This window comes from Apostichopus japonicus, chromosome 6, assembly GCF_037975245.1.
Source record: "Apostichopus japonicus isolate 1M-3 chromosome 6, ASM3797524v1, whole genome shotgun sequence".
Lineage (NCBI taxonomy): Eukaryota > Metazoa > Echinodermata > Holothuroidea > Aspidochirotida > Stichopodidae > Apostichopus > Apostichopus japonicus.
This window is the reverse complement of record NC_092566.1, coordinates 12,779,837-12,798,163: the sequence shown is the minus strand read 5'-3', so window position 1 is coordinate 12,798,163 and position 18,327 is coordinate 12,779,837.

The window sequence follows — 18,327 nt, the reverse complement described above, 5'->3', positions numbered from 1 at the left end:
CGCACATTCGATTGAATGGTACCGCACATTCGATTGATAGGTACCGAACATTCGATTGATCTGTACCGTACATTCCATTGATAGGTACCGCACAATCGATTCATCGGTACCGCACATTCGATTGATCGGTACCGCACATTCGATTGATCGATACCGCACATTCGATTGATCGATACCGCACACTCGATACATCGGTTACGCACATTCGAATCATAGGTGCCGCACATTCGATTGATCGGTACCGAACATTCGATTCATAGGTGCTGCACATTCGATTGATCGGTACCGCACATTCGATTGATCGATACCGTACATTCGATTGATCGGTACCGCACATTCGATTAATCGGTACCGAACATTCGATTGATCGGTACCGCACATTCGATTGATCGGTACCGAACATTCGAATCATCTGTACCTTACATTCGATTGATCGATACCTTACATTCGATTGATCGGTACCGAACATTCGATACATCGGTACCGCACATTCGATTGATCGGTACCGCACATTCGATTGATAGGTTCCGAACATTCGATTGATCGGTAACGTGCATTAGATTGATTGATACCGAACATTCGATTGATCGGCACCGCACCTTCGATTGATCGATACCGCACATTCGATTGATCGATACCGCACACTCGATACATCGGTTACGCACATTCGATTCATAGCTGCCGCACATTCGATTGATCGGTACCGCACATTCGATTATTCGGTACCGAACATTCGATTAATCGGTACCGAACATTCGATTGATCGGTACCGCACATTCGATTGATCGGTACCGAACATTCGAATCATCTGTACCGCACATTCGATTGATCGATACCGTACATTCGATTAATCGGGACCGAACATTCGATTAATCGGTACCGAACATTCGATTGATCGGTACCGAACATTCGAATCATCTGTACCGCACATTCGATTGATCGATACCGTACATTCGATTGATCGGTACCGAACATTCGATTCATCGGTACCGAACATTCGATTGATCGGTACCGCACATTCGATTTATCGGTTACGCACATTCCATTCATCGAAATCGCACATTCGATTAATCGGTACCGCACATTCGATTGATCGGTACCGCACATTCGATTGATAGGTTCCGAACATTCGATTGATCGGTAACGTGCATTAGATTGATTGATACCGAACATTCGATTGATCGGTACCGAACATTCGATTGATCGATACCGCACATTCGATTGATCGATACCGCACACTCGATACATCGGTTACGCACATTCGATTCATAGCTGCCGCACATTCGATTGATCGGTATTGCACATTCGATTATTCGGTACCGAACATTCGATTGATCGGTACCGCACATTCGATTTATCTGTAACGCACATTCAATTCATCGAAATCGCACATTCGATTAATCGGTACCGCACATTCGATTGATCGGTACCGCACATTCGATTGATCGGTACCGCACATTCAATTCATCGAAACCGCACATTCGATTTATCGGTTGCACATTCAATTCATCGAAATCGCACATTCGATTAATCGGTACCGCACACTCGATACATCGGTTACGCACATTCGATTCATAGCTGCCGCACATTCGATTGATCGGTACCGCACATTCGATTATTCGGTACCGAACATTCGATTGATCGGTACTGCACATTCGAATGTTCGGTACCGCATTTTCGATTGATCGGTACCGAACTTTCGATTGATCGGTTGCGAACATTCGATTGATCGATAAAGCACATTCGATTGATCGGTTCCGCAAATTCGATTGATCGGTTCCGAACATTCCATTGATCGGTAACTCACATTCGATTGATCGGTACCGAACATTCGAATCATCTGTACCGCACATTCGATTCATCGGTACCGAACATTCTATTAATCGGTAACGCACATTCGATCGATCGATACGGCACATTCGATTGTTCGGTAACGCACATTCGATTGATCGGTACCGTACATTCGATTGATAGGTACCGAACATGCGATTGATCTGTACCGTACATTCCATTGATAGGTACCGCACAATCGAATCATCGGTACCGCACATTCGATTCATCGGTACCGCACATTCGATTGATCGATACCGCACATTCGATTGATCGATACCGCACACTCGATACATCGGTTACGCACATTCGAATCATAGGTGCCGCACATTCGATTGATCGGTACCGCACATTCGATTGATCGATACCGCACATTCGATTGATCGATACCGCACACTCGATACATCGGTTACGCACATTCGAATCATAGGTGCCGCACATTCGATTGATCGGTACCGAACATTCGATTCATAGGTGCTGCACATTCGATTGATCGGTACAGCACATTCGATTGATCGATACCGTACATTCGATTGATCGGTACCGCACATTCGAATAATCGGTACCGAACATTCGATTGATCGGTACCGCACATTCGATTGATCGGTACCGAACATTCGAATCATCTGTATCGCACATTCGATTGATCGATACCGTACATTCGATTGATCGGTACCGAACATTCGATTGATCGGTACCGCACATTCGATTTATCGGTTACGCACATTCAATTCATCGGTACCGCACATTCAATTCATCGATACCGCACATTCGATTTATCGGTAACGCACATTCAATTCATCGAAATAGCACATTCGATTAATCGGTACCGCACATTCGATTGATCGGTACCGCACATTCGATTGTTCGGTAACGCACATTCGATTGAATGGTACCGCACATTCGATTGATAGGTACCGAACATTCGATTGATCTGTACCGTACATTCCATTGATAGGTACCGCACAATCGATTCATCGGTACCGCACATTCGATTGATCGGTACCGCACATTCGATTGATCGATACCGCACATTCGATTGATCGATACCGCACACTCGATACATCGGTTACGCACATTCGAATCATAGGTGCCGCACATTCGATTGATCGGTACCGAACATTCGATTCATAGGTGCTGCACATTCGATTGATCGGTACCGCACATTCGATTGATCGATACCGTACATTCGATTGATCGGTATCGCACATTCGATTAATCGGTACCGAACATTCGATTGATCGGTACCGCACATTCGATTGATCGGTACCGAACATTCGAATCATCTGTACCTTACATTTGATTGATCGATACCTTACATTCGATTGATCGGTACCGAACATTCGATTAATCGGTACCGAACATTCGATTGATCGGTACCGCCCATTCGATTTATCGGTAACGCACATTCAATTCTTCGGTACCGCACATTCAATTCATCGATACCGCACATTCGATTTATCGGTACCGCACATTCGATTGATCGGTACCGCACATTCGATTGATAGGTTCCGAACATTCGATTGATCGGTAACGTGCATTAGATTGATTGATACCGAACATTCGATTGATCGATACCGCACACTCGATACATCAGTTACGCACATTCGATTCATAGCTGCCGCACATTCGATGGATCGGTACCGCACATTCGATTATTCGGTACCGAACATTCGATTAATCGGTACCGAACATTCGATTGATCGGTACCGCACATTCGATTGATCGTTACCGAACATTCGAATCATCTGTACCGAACATTCGATTGATCGGTACCGCACATTCGATTGATCGGTACCGAACATTCGAATCATCTGTACCGCACATTCGATTTATCGATACCGTACATTCGATTGATCGGTACCGAACATTCGATTAATCGGTACCGAACATTCGATTGATCGGTACCGCACATTCGATTGATCGGTACCGCACATTCGATTATTCGGTACCGAACATTCGATTGATCGGTACCGCACATTCGATTTATCTGTAACGCACATTCAATTCATCGAAATCGCACATTCGATTAATCGGTACCGCACATTCGATTGATCGGTACCGCACATTCGATTGATCGGTACCGCACATTCAATTCATCGAAACCGCACATTCGATTTATCGGTTGCACATTCAATTCATCGGTACCGCACATTCGATTGATCGATACCGCACATTCGATTGATCGATACCGCACACTCGATACATCGGTTACGCACATTCGAATTATAGGTGCCGCACATTCGATTGATCGGTACCGCACATTCGATTGATCGATACCGCACATTCGTTTGATCGATACCGCACACTCGATACATCGGTTACGCACATTCGAATCATAGGTGCCGCACATTCGATTGATCGGTACCGAACATTCGATTCATAGGTGCTGCACATTCGATTGATCGGTACAGCACATTCGATTGATCGATACCGTACATTCGATTGATCGGTACCGCACATTCGAATAATCGGTACCGAACATTCGATTGATCGGTACCGCACATTCGATTGATCGGTACCGAACATTCGAATCATCTGTATCGCACATTCGATTGATCGATACCGTACATTCGATTGATCGGTACCGAACATTCGATTGATCGGTACCGCACATTCGATTTATCGGTTACGCACATTCAATTCATCGGTACCGCACATTCGATTAATCGGTACCGCACATTCGATTGATCGGTACCGCACATTCGATTGATCTGTACCGAACATTCGATTGAATGGTACCGCACATTCGATTGATAGGTACCGAACATTCGATTGATCTGTACCGTACATTCCATTGATAGGTACCGCACATTCGATTCATAGCTGCCGCACATTCGATTGATCGGTACCGCACATTCGATTATTCGGTACCGAACATTCGATTGATCGGTACCGCACATTCGATTTATCTGTAACGCACATTCAATTCATCGAAATCGCACATTCGATTAATCGGTACCGCACATTCGATTGATCGGTACCGAATATTCGATTGATCGGTACCGCACATTCAATTCATCGAAACCGCACATTCGATTTATCGGTTGCACATTCAATTCATCGGTACCGCACATTCGATTGATCGATACCGCACATTCGATTGATCGATACCGCACACTCGATACATCGGTTACGCACATTCGAATCATAGGTGCCGCACATTCGATTGATCGGTACCGCACATTCGATTGATCGATACCGCACATTCGTTTGATCGATACCGCACACTCGATACATCGGTTACGCACATTCGAATCATAGGTGCCGCACATTCGATTGATCGGTACCGAACATTCGATTCATAGGTGCTGCACATTCGATTGATCGGTACAGCACATTCGATTGATCGATACCGTACATTCGATTGATCGGTACCGCACATTCGAATAATCGGTACCGAACATTCGATTGATCGGTACCGCACATTCGATTGATCGGTACCGAACATTCGAATCATCTGTATCGCACATTCGATTGATCGATACCGTACATTCGATTGATCGGTACCGAACATTCGATTGATCGGTACCGCACATTCGATTTATCGGTTACGCACATTCAATTCATCGGTACCGCACATTCGATTAATCGGTACCGCACATTCGATTGATCGGTACCGCACATTCGATTGATCTGTACCGAACATTCGATTGAATGGTACCGCACATTCGATTGATAGGTACCGAACATTCGATTGATCTGTACCGTACATTCCATTGATAGGTACCGCACAATCGATTCATCGGTACCGCACATTCGATTGATCGGTACCGCACATTCGATTGATCGATACCGCACATTCGATTGATCGATACCGCACACTCGATACATCGGTTACGAACATTCGAATCATAGGTGCCGCACATTCGATTGATCGGTACCGAACATTCGATTCATAGGTGCTGCACATTCGATTGATCGGTACCGCACATTCGATTGATAGGTACCGAACATTCGATTGATCTGTACCGTACATTCCATTGATAGGTACCGCACAATCGATTGATCGGTACCGCACATTCGATTGATCGGTACCGCACATTCGATTGATCGATACCGCACATTCGATTGATCGATACCGCACACTCGATACATCGGTTACGCACATTCGAATCATAGGTGCCGCACATTCGATTGATCGGTACCGAACATTCGATTCATAGGTGCTGCACATTCGATTGATCGGTACCGCACATTCGATTAATCGGTACCGAACATTCGATTGATCGGTACCTCACATTCGATTGATCGGTACCGCACATTCGATTGTTCGGTAACGCACATTCGATTGAATGGTTCCGCACATTCGATTGATAGGTACCGAACATTCGATTGATCTGTACCGTACATTCCATTGATAGGTACCGCACAATCGTTTGATCGGTACCGCACATTCGATTGATCGGTACCGTACATTCGATTAATCGATACCGCACATTCGATTGATCGATACCGCACACTCGATACATCGGTTACGCACATTCGAATCATAGGAGCCGCACATTAGATTGATCGGTACCGAACATTCGATTCATTTGTACCGCACATTCGATTGATCGATACCGTACATTCGATTGATCGGTACCGAACATTCGATTAATCGGTACCGAACATTCGATTGATCGGTACCGCACATTCGATTTATCGGTTACGCACATTCAATTCATCGGTACCGCACATTCAATTCATCGATACCGCACATTCGATTTATCGGTAACGCACATTCAATTCATCGAAATCGCACATTCGATTAATCGGTACCGCACATTCGATTGATCGGTACCGCACATTCGATTGTTCGGTAACGCACATTCGATGGAATGGTACCGCACATTCGATTGATAGGTACCGAACATTCGATTGATCTGTACCGTACATTCCATTGATAGGTACCGCACAATCGATTCATCGGTACCGCACATTCGATTGATCGGTACCGCACATTCGATTGATCGATACCGCACATTCGATTGATCGATACCGCACACTCGATACATCGGTTACGCACATTCGAATCATAGGTGCGGCACATTCGATTGATCGGTACCGAACATTCGATTCATAGGTGCTGCACATTCGATTGATCGGTACCGCACATTCGATTGATCGATACCGTACATTCGATTGATCGGTACCGCACATTCGATTAATCGGGACCGAACATTCGATTGATCGGTACCGCACATTCGATTGATCGGTACCGAACATTCGAATCATCTGTACCGCACATTCGATTGATCGATACCGTACATTCGATTGATCGGTACCGAACATTCGATTAATCGGTACCGAACATTCGATTGATCGGTACCGCACATTCGATTTATCGGTTACGCACATTCCATTCATCGAAATCGCACATTCGATTAATCGGTACCGCACATTCGATTGATCGATACCGCACATTCGATTGATCGATACCGCACACTCGATACATCGGTTACACACATTCGATTCATAGCTGCCGCACATTCGATTGATCGGTACCGCACATTCGATTATTCGGTACCGAACATTCGATTGATCGGTACCGCACATTCGATTTATCGGTAACGCACATTCAATTCATCGAAATCGCACATTCGATTAATCAGTACCGCACATTCGATTGATCGGTACCGCACATTCGATTGTTCGGTACCGCACATTCAATTCATCGATACCGCACATTCGATTTATCGGTAACGCACATTCAATTCATCGAAATCGCACATTCGATTGATCGGTACCGCACATTAGATTGATAGGTTCCGAACATTCGATTGATCGGTAACGTGCATTAGATTGATTGATACCGAACATTCGATTGATCGGTACCGCACATTCGATTGATCGATACCGCACATTCGATTGATCGATACCGCACACTCGATACATCGGTTACACACATTCGATTCATAGCTGCCGCACATTCGATTGATCGGTACCGCACATTCGATTATTCGGTACCGAACATTCGATTGATCGGTACTGCACATTCGAATGTTCGGTACCGCATTTTCGATTGATCGGTACCGAACTTTCGATTGATCGGTTGCGAACATTCGATTGATCGATAAAGCACATTCGATTGATCGGTTCCGCAAATTCGATTGATCGGTTCCGAACATTCCATTGATCGGTAACTCACATTCGATTGATCGGTACCGAACATTCGAATCATCTGTACCGCACATTCGATTCATCGGTACCGAACATTCTATTAATCGGTAACGCACATTCGATCGATCGATACGGCACTTTCGATTGTTCGGTAACGCACATTCGATTGATCGGTACCGTACATTCGATTGATAGGTACCGAACATGCGATTGATCTGTACCGTACATTCCATTGATAGGTACCGCACAATCGATTCATCGGTACCGCACATTCGATTGATCGGTACCGCACATTCGATTGATCGATACCGCACATTCGATTGATCGATACCGCACACTCGATACATCGGTTACACACATTCGAATCATAGGTGCCGCACATTCGATTGATCGGTACCGCACATTCGATTGATCGGTACCGAACATTCGATTGATCGGTACTGCACATTCGAATGTTCGGTACCGCATTTCGATTGATCGGTACTGAACTTTCGATTGATCGGTTGCGAACATTCTATTAATCGGTAACACACATTCGATCGATCGATACGGCACATTCGATTGTTCGGTAACGCACATTCGATTGATCGGTACCGCACATTCGATTGATAGGTACCGAACATGCGATTGATCTGTACGGTACATTCCATTGATAGGTACCGAACATTCGATTGATCGGTATCGCACATTCGATTGATCGGTACCGCACATTCGATTGTTCGGTAACGCACATTCGATTGAATGGTACCGCACATTCGATTGATAGGTACCGAACATTCGATTGATCGGTACCGTACATTCCATTGATAGGTACCGCACAATCGATTCATCGGTACCGCACATTCGATTGATCGGTACCGCACATTCGATTGATCGATACCGCACATTCGATTGATCGATACCGCACACTCGATACATCGGTTACGCACATTCGAATCATAGGTGCCGCACTTTCGATTGATCGGTACCGAACATTCGATTCATAGGTGCTGCACATTCGATTGATCGGTACAGCACATTCGATTGATCGATACCGTACATTCGAATGATCGGTACCGCACATTCGATTAATCGGTACCGAACATTCGATTGATCGGTACCGCACATTCGATTGATCGGTACCGAACATTCGAATCATCTGTACCGCACATTCGATTGATCGATACCGTACATTCGATTGATCGGTACCGAACATTCGATTGATCGGTACCGCACATTCGATTTATCGGTTACGCACATTCAATTCATCGGTACCGCACATTCAATTCATCGATACCGCACATTCGATTTATCGGTAACGCACATTCAATTCATCGAAATCGCACATTCGATTAATCAGTACCGCACATTCGATTGATCGGTACCGCACATTCGATTGTTCGGTAACGCACATTCGATTGAATGGTACCGCACATTCGATTGATAGGTACCGAACATTCGATTGATCTGTACCGTACATTCCATTGATAGGTACCGCACAATCGATTCATCGGTACCGCACATTCGATTGATCGGTACCGCACATTCGATTGATCGATACCGCACATTCGATTGATCGATACCGCACACTCGATACATCGGTTACGCACATTCGAATCATAGGTGCCGCACATTCGATTGATCGGTACCGAACATTCGATTCATAGGTGCTGCACATTCGATTGATCGGTACCGCACATTCGATTGATCGATACCGTACATTCGATTGATCGGTACCGCACATTCGATTAATCGGTACCGAACATTCGATTGATCGGTACCGCACATTCGATTGATCGGTACCGAACATTCGAATCATCTGTACCTTACATTCGATTGATCGATACCTTACATTCGATTGATCGGTACCGAACATTCGATACATCGGTACCGCACATTCGATTGATCGGTACCGCACATTCGATTGATAGGTTCCGAACATTCGATTGATCGGTAACGTGCATTAGATTGATTGATACCGAACATTCGATTGATCGGCACCGCACCTTCGATTGATCGATACCGCACATTCGATTGATCGATACCGCACACTCGATACATCGGTTACGCACATTCGATTGTTCGGTACCGCACATTCAATTCATCGATACCGCACATTCGATTTATCGGTAACGCACATTCAATTCATCGAAATCGCACATTCGATTGATCGGTACCGCACATTAGATTGATAGGTTCCGAACATTCGATTGATCGGTAACGTGCATTAGATTGATTGATACCGAACATTCGATTGATCGGTACCGCACATTCGATTGATGGATACCGCACATTCGATTGATCGATACCGCACACTCGATACATCGGTTACACACATTCGATTCATAGCTGCCGCACATTCGATTGATCGGTACCGCACATTCGATTATTCGGTACCGAACATTCGATTGATCGGTACTGCACATTCGAATGTTCGGTACCGCATTTTCGATTGATCGGTACAGAACTTTCGATTGATCGGTTGCGAACATTCGATTGATCGATAAAGCACATTCGATTGATCGGTTCCGCAAATTCGATTGATCGGTTCCGAACATTCCATTGATCGGTAACTCACATTCGATTGATCGGTACCGAACATTCGAATCATCTGTACCGCACATTCGATTCATCGGTACCGAACATTCTATTAATCGGTAACGCACATTCGATCGATCGATACGGCACTTTCGATTGTTCGGTAACGCACATTCGATTGATCGGTACCGTACATTCGATTGATAGGTACCGAACATGCGATTGATCTGTACCGTACATTCCATTGATAGGTACCGCACAATCGATTCATCGGTACCGCACATTCGATTGATCGGTACCGCACATTCGATTGATCGATACCGCACATTCGATTGATCGATACCGCACACTCGATACATCGGTTACACACATTCGAATCATAGGTGCCGCACATTCGATTGATCGGTACCGCACATTCGATTGATCGGTACTGCACATTCGAATGTTCGGTACCGCATTTCGATTGATCGGTACTGAACTTTCGATTGATCGGTTGCGAACATTCTATTAATCGGTAACACACATTCGATCGATCGATACGGCACATTCGATTGTTCGGTAACGCACATTCGATTGATCGGTACCGCACATTCGATTGATAGGTACCGAACATGCGATTGATCTGTACCGTACATTCCATTGATAGGTACCGAACATTCGATTGATCGGTATCGCACATTCGGTTGATCGGTACCGCACATTCGATTGTTCGGTAACGCACATTCGATTGAATGGTACCGCACATTCGATTGATAGGTACCGAACATTCGATTGATCGGTACCGTACATTCCATTGATAGGTACCGCACAATCGATTCATCGGTACCGCACATTCGATTGATCGGTACCGCACATTCGATTGATCGATACCGCACATTCGATTGATCGATACCGCACACTCGATACATCGGTTACGCACATTCGAATCATAGGTGCCGCACTTTCGATTGATCGGTACCGAACATTCGATTCATAGGTGCTGCACATTCGATTGATCGGTACAGCACATTCGATTGATCGATACCGTACATTCGAATGATCGGTACCGCACATTCGATTAATCGGTACCGAACATTCGATTGATCGGTACCGCACATTCGATTGATCGGTACCGAACATTCGAATCATCTGTACCGCACATTCGATTGATCGATACCGTACATTCGATTGATCGGTACCGAACATTCGATTGATCGGTACAGCACATTCGATTTATCGGTTACGCACATTCAATTCATCGGTACCGCACATTCAATTCATCGATACCGCACATTCGATTTATCGGTAACGCACATTCAATTCATCGAAATCGCACATTCGATTAATCAGTACCGCACATTCGATTGATCGGTACCGCACATTCGATTGTTCGGTAACGCACATTCGATTGAATGGTACCGCACATTCGATTGATAGGTACCGAACATTCGATTGATCTGTACCGTACATTCCATTGATAGGTACCGCACAATCGATTCATCGGTACCGCACATTCGATTGATCGGTACCGCACATTCGATTGATCGATACCGCACATTCGATTGATCGATACCGCACACTCGATACATCGGTTACGCACATTCGAATCATAGGTGCCGCACATTCGATTGATCGGTACCGAACATTCGATTCATAGGTGCTGCACATTCGATTGATCGGTACCGCACATTCGATTGATCGATACCGTACATTCGATTGATCGGTACCGCACATTCGATTAATCGGTACCGAACATTCGATTGATCGGTACCGCACATTCGATTGATCGGTACCGAACATTCGAATCATCTGTACCTTACATTCGATTGATCGATACCTTACATTCGATTGATCGGTACCGAACATTCGATACATCGGTACCGCACATTCGATTGATCGGTACCGCACATTCGATTGATAGGTTCCGAACATTCGATTGATCGGTAACGTGCATTAGATTGATTGATACCGAACATTCGATTGATCGGCACCGCACCTTCGATTGATCGATACCGCACATTCGATTGATCGATACCGCACACTCGATACATCGGTTACGCACATTCGATTGTTCGGTACCGCACATTCAATTCATCGATACCGCACATTCGATTTATCGGTAACGCACATTCAATTCATCGAAATCGCACATTCGATTGATCGGTACCGCACATTAGATTGATAGGTTCCGAACATTCGATTGATCGGTAACGTGCATTAGATTGATTGATACCGAACATTCGATTGATCGGTACCGCACATTCGATTGATCGATACCGCACATTCGATTGATCGATACCGCACACTCGATACATCGGTTACACACATTCGATTCATAGCTGCCGCACATTCGATTGATCGGTACCGCACATTCGATTATTCGGTACCGAACATTCGATTGATCGGTACTGCACATTCGAATGTTCGGTACCGCATTTTCGATTGATCGGTACCGAACTTTCGATTGATCGGTTGCGAACATTCGATTGATCGATAAAGCACATTCGATTGATCGGTTCCGCAAATTCGATTGATCGGTTCCGAACATTCCATTGATCGGTAACTCACATTCGATTGATCGGTACCGAACATTCGAATCATCTGTACCGCACATTCGATTCATCGGTACCGAACATTCTATTAATCGGTAACGCACATTCGATCGATCGATACGGCACTTTCGATTGTTCGGTAACGCACATTCGATTGATCGGTACCGTACATTCGATTGATAGGTACCGAACATGCGATTGATCTGTACCGTACATTCCATTGATAGGTACCGCACAATCGATTCATCGGTACCGCACATTCGATTGATCGGTACCGCACATTCGATTGATCGATACCGCACATTCGATTGATCGATACCGCACACTCGATACATCGGTTACACACATTCGAATCATAGGTGCCGCACATTCGATTGATCGGTACCGCACATTCGATTGATCGGTACCGAACATTCGATTGATCGGTACTGCACATTCGAATGTTCGGTACCGCATTTCGATTGATCGGTACTGAACTTTCGATTGATCGGTTGCGAACATTCTATTAATCGGTAACACACATTCGATCGATCGATACGGCACATTCGATTGTTCGGTAACGCACATTCGATTGATCGGTACCGCACATTCGATTGATAGGTACCGAACATGCGATTGATCTGTACCGTACATTCCATTGATAGGTACCGAACATTCGATTGATCGGTATCGCACATTCGGTTGATCGGTACCGCACATTCGATTGTTCGGTAACGCACATTCGATTGAATGGTACCGCACATTCGATTGATAGGTACCGAACATTCGATTGATCGGTACCGTACATTCCATTGATAGGTACCGCACAATCGATTCATCGGTACCGCACATTCGATTGATCGGTACCGCACATTCGATTGATCGATACCGCACATTCGATTGATCGATACCGCACACTCGATACATCGGTTACGCACATTCGAATCATAGGTGCCGCACTTTCGATTGATCGGTACCGAACATTCGATTCATAGGGGCTGCACATTCGATTGATCGGTACAGCACATTCGATTGATCGATACCGTACATTCGAATGATCGGTACCGCACATTCGATTAATCGGTACCGAACATTCGATTGATCGGTACCGCACATTCGATTGATCGGTACCGAACATTCGAATCATCTGTACCGCACATTCGATTGATCGATACCGTACATTCGATTGATCGGTACCGAACATTCGATTGATCGGTACCGCACATTCGATTTATCGGTTACGCACATTCAATTCATCGGTACCGCACATTCAATTCATCGATACCGCACATTCGATTTATCGGTAACGCACATTCAATTCATCGAAATCGCACATTCGATTAATCGGTACCGCACATTCGATTGATCGGTACCGCACATTCGATTGTTCGGTAACGCACATTCGATTGAATGGTACCGCACATTCGATTGATAGGTACCGAACATTCGATTGATCTGTACCGTACATTCCATTGATAGGTACCGCACAATCGATTGATCGGTACCGCACATTCGATTGATCGGTACCGCACATTCGATTGATCGATACCGCACATTCGATTGATCGATACCGCACACTCGATACATCGGTTACGCACATTCGAATCATAGGTGCCGCACATTCGATTGATCGGTACCGAACATTCGATTGATCGGTACCGCACATTCGATTGATCGGTACCGAACATTCGAATAATCGATACCTTACATTCGATTGATCGGTACCGAACATTCGATTAATCGGGACCGAACATTCGATTAATCGGTACCGAACATTCGATTGATCGGTACCGAACATTCGAATCATCTGTACCACACATTCGATTGATCGATACCGTACATTCGATTGATCGGTACCGAACATTCGATTCATCGGTACCGAACATTCGATTGATCGGTACCGCACATTCGATTTATCGGTTACGCACATTCCATTCATCGAAATCGCACATTCGATTAATCGGTACCGCACATTCGATTGATCGGTACCGCACATTCGATTGATAGGTTCCGAACATTCGATTGATCGGTAACGTGCATTAGATTGATTGATACCGAACATTCGATTGATCGGTACCGAACATTCGATTGATCGATACCGCACATTCGATTGATCGATACCGCACACTCGATACATCGGTTACGCACATTCGATTCATAGCTGCCGCACATTCGATTGATCGGTATTGCACATTCGATTATTCGGTACCGAACATTCGATTGATCGGTACCGCACATTCGATTTATCTGTAACGCACATTCAATTCATCGAAATCGCACATTCGATTAATCGGTACCGCACATTCGATTGATCGGTACCGCACATTCGATTGATCGGTACCGCACATTCAATTCATCGAAACCGCACATTCGATTTATCGGTTGCACATTCAATTCATCGAAATCGCACATTCGATTAATCGGTACCGCACACTCGATACATCGGTTACGCACATTCGATTCATAGCTGCCGCACATTCGATTGATCGGTACCGCACATTCGATTATTCGGTACCGAACATTCGATTGATCGGTACTGCACATTCGAATGTTCGGTACCGCATTTTCGATTAATCGGTACCGAACTTTCGATTGATCGGTTGCGAACATTCGATTGATCGATAAAGCACATTCGATTGATCGGTTCCGCAAATTCGATTGATCGGTTCCGAACATTCCATTGATCGGTAACTCACATTCGATTGATCGGTACCGAACATTCGAATCATCTGTACCGCACATTCGATTCATCGGTACCGAACATTCTATTAATCGGTAACGCACATTCGATCGATCGATACGGCACATTCGATTGTTCGGTAACGCACATTCGATTGATCGGTACCGTACATTCGATTGATAGGTACCGAACATGCGATTGATCTGTACCGTACATTCCATTGATAGGTACCGCACAATCGAATCATCGGTACCGCACATTCGATTCATCGGTACCGCACATTCGATTCATCGATACCGCACATTCGATTGATCGATACCGCACACTCGATACATCGGTTACGCACATTCGAATCATAGGTGCCGCTCATTCGATTGATCGGTACCGCACATTCGATTGATCGATACCGCACATTCGATTGATCGATACCGCACACTCGATACATCGGTTACGCACATTCGAATCATAGGTGCCGCACATTCGATTGATCGGTACCGAACATTCGATTCATAGGTGCTGCACATTCGATTGATCGGTACAGCACATTCGATTGATCGATACCGTACATTCGATTGATCGGTACCGCACATTCGATTAATCGATACCGAACATTCGATTGATCGGTACCGCACATTCGATTGATCGGTACCGAACATTCGAATCATCTGTATCGCACATTCGATTGATCGATACCGTACATTCGATTGATCGGAACCGAACATTCGATTGATCGGTACCGCACATTCGATTTATCGGTTACGCACATTCAATTCATCGGTACCGCACATTCAATTCATCGATACCGCACATTCGATTTATCGGTAACGCACATTCAATTCATCGAAATCGCACATTCGATTAATCGGTACCGCACATTCGATTGATCGGTACCGCACATTCGATTGTTCGGTAACGCACATTCGATTGAATGGTACCGCACATTCGATTGATAGGTACCGAACATTCGATTGATCTGTACCGTACATTCCATTGATAGGTACCGCACAATCGATTGATCGGTACCGCACATTCGATTGATCGGTACCGCACATTCGATTGATCGATACCGCACATTCGATTGATCGATACCGCACACTCGATACATCGGTTACGCACATTCGAATCATAGGTGCCGCACATTCGATTGATCGGTACCGAACATTCGATTCATAGGTGCTGCACATTCGATTGATCGGTACCGCACATTCGATTGATCGATACCGTACATTCGATTGATCGGTACCGCACATTCGATTAATCGGTACCGAACATTCGATTGATCGGTACCGCACATTCGATTGATCGGTACCGAACATTCGAATAATCGATACCTTACATTCGATTGATCGGTACCGAACATTCGATTAATCGGGACCGAACATTCGATTAATCGGTACCGAACATTCGATTGATCGGTACCGAACATTCGAATCATCTGTACCGCACATTCGATTGATCGATACCGTACATTCGATTGATCGGTACCGAACATTCGATTCATCGGTACCGAACATTCGATTGATCGGTACCGCACATTCGATTTATCGGTTACGCACATTCCATTCATCGAAATCGCACATTCGATTAATCGGTACCGCACATTCGATTGATCGGTACCGCACATTCGATTGATAGGTTCCGAACATTCGATTGATCGGTAACGTGCATTAGATTGATTGATACCGAACATTCGATTGATCGGTACCGAACATTCGATTGATCGATACCGCACATTCGATTGATCGATACCGCACACTCGATACATCGGTTACGCACATTCGATTCATAGCTGCCGCACATTCGATTGATCGGTATTGCACATTCGATTATTCGGTACCGAACATTCGATTGATCGGTACCGCACATTCGATTTATCTGTAACGCACATTCAATTCATCGAAATCGCACATTCGATTAATCGGTACCGCACATTCGATTGATCGGTACCGCACATTCGATTGATCGGTACCGCACATTCAATTCATCGAAACCGCACATTCGATTTATCGGTTGCACATTCAATTCATCGAAATCGCACATTCGATTAATCGGTACCGCACACTCGATACATCGGTTACGCACATTCGATTCATAGCTGCCGCACATTCGATTGATCGGTACCGCACATTCGATTATTCGGTACCGAACATTCGATTGATCGGTACTGCACATTCGAATGTTCGGTACCGCATTTTCGATTAATCGGTACCGAACTTTCGATTGATCGGTTGCGAACATTCGATTGATCGATAAAGCACATTCGATTGATCGGTTCCGCAAATTCGATTGATCGGTTCCGAACATTCCATTGATCGGTAACTCACATTCGATTGATCGGTACCGAACATTCGAATCATCTGTACCGCACATTCGATTCATCGGTACCGAACATTCTATTAATCGGTAACGCACATTCGATCGATCGATACGGCACATTCGATTGTTCGGTAACGCACATTCGATTGATCGGTACCGTACATTCGATTGATAGGTACCGAACATGCGATTGATCTGTACCGTACATTCCATTGATAGGTACCGCACAATCGAATCATCGGTACCGCACATTCGATTCATCGGTACCGCACATTCGATTCATCGATACCGCACATTCGATTGATCGATACCGCACACTCGATACATCGGTTACGCACATTCGAATCATAGGTGCCGCTCATTCGATTG